The sequence below is a fragment of the Stegastes partitus genome, unplaced genomic scaffold (assembly GCF_000690725.1).
Source record: "Stegastes partitus isolate 25-593 unplaced genomic scaffold, Stegastes_partitus-1.0.2 Scaffold677, whole genome shotgun sequence".
Lineage (NCBI taxonomy): Eukaryota > Metazoa > Chordata > Actinopteri > Pomacentridae > Stegastes > Stegastes partitus.
In genome coordinates, this window is record NW_007578408.1 from 272,386 (window position 1) to 273,857 (window position 1,472).

Genomic DNA, 1,472 nt, shown 5'->3' on the forward strand with positions numbered 1-1,472 from the left:
TTTAGGACAGCCAGTAGCTACTTTCCTTACTGGGGAGTTGGCAACACTGATGGTAAACCCACAGCAGGACCTTGAATGGTAGTACCTCTGACAATATGTTACATTTCTTGAACTCTGAGGGGGTGATCACATATGAACACACTGCTGCAGAAAGATTAGCTTCAGAAACATTGCACTGGGCAAAACCATTTCTGACTGTCAAGTGCAAGTGCAATGTGGATACCTGGGGAGACTGTACCCTGCAACAAACAGTTACAAACTGTAACATTTTAGCCAATAACTGATGCTCTTAAATTCCCTTTTAGACTGTTTTCACAACAGACATGTTGACTTGTCATTCCAAGAAGAGCACAAGTCGAAAAAAAAACCTTCAGCTTCAGTTCTCTCAAGCCTCCCATTAAACCATGCCAGTGAGCTGAGCTCACTGTGAGGACTCATACATGTGCTGTTGGTAATGGGTGTTATGTCCTTGACAGACATACAGTACTGATTTCACTGGAGGGGTGATAGAAAGATAGAAAAGGTGATATACAAGCACAAATCAATGTCTAATAAACTCTTTTGATTCCACATAGCCCTCAGCTTGTATATTTTTGGGAGATTTATCCATAACATCTGAGGCTACTTACAAAGGTACAGATTTAGGCATTTTGCAGTATGCACAGTGCCTGTCAACACTGCTGGGGTTTCATGCTGACCCTAGGTTTTATAGAATCTCTGTAACATTTGATATCCATTAAGCCTGTGTGTGTTTTTGTGTTTCTCTGCCAAGTTTTAGATTACGGCTGACCTGATTTGTGAGGCCATCATACTTTGGTGAGACATAAAGATTTGGCATCACGTTTGACCTTGTTGTTCGCAGTAGATACTACAAAGGGAAAGAAAGCAGAGGCATATGAAAGGTTACTATATTAGTTTATATTAAATTTGTCTTATGGTCTGTGTGTGCAGGGTAGTCAGAGCTGGAAAATGTATGTACCAGAAGAGCCCAAGGAACCCACAAAATATGGTTGTGGAAAGGAATGCATCTAAATGTTATATTATCTTTTTGCCTGTAGCAGTGGGACAAAGGGACCAATATGTGTTTACTATGTTTATCCATCAATCAATCAAACACAATGTGATGTCTATTATATGGGGGAGGATTTCTCTGAACTGCTTCCATCTAGCGCCACGACCAGGCCAAAATTCACATGCATACATAAGCACTAACAATAACTATGAGTAATTAGGGCCCATCATGGCTTTGGGATGCATTTTCACCTGGTTAACACGCAATCTGTATTTGTCTGCTGTCTCCAACTGGTCTGGTCATTACCATTGGACCTCTGTCATCAGCAAGGTGCTTCTATCCACAGAACAGAAACTCTACAGACTGGAGATCATCATTTCCAGAAATATTTCAACCCATTCTGAGGTTTGATGTGAACATGAACTAAAATTCCTGGTTTGTACTTGCAGGAATTTATTAT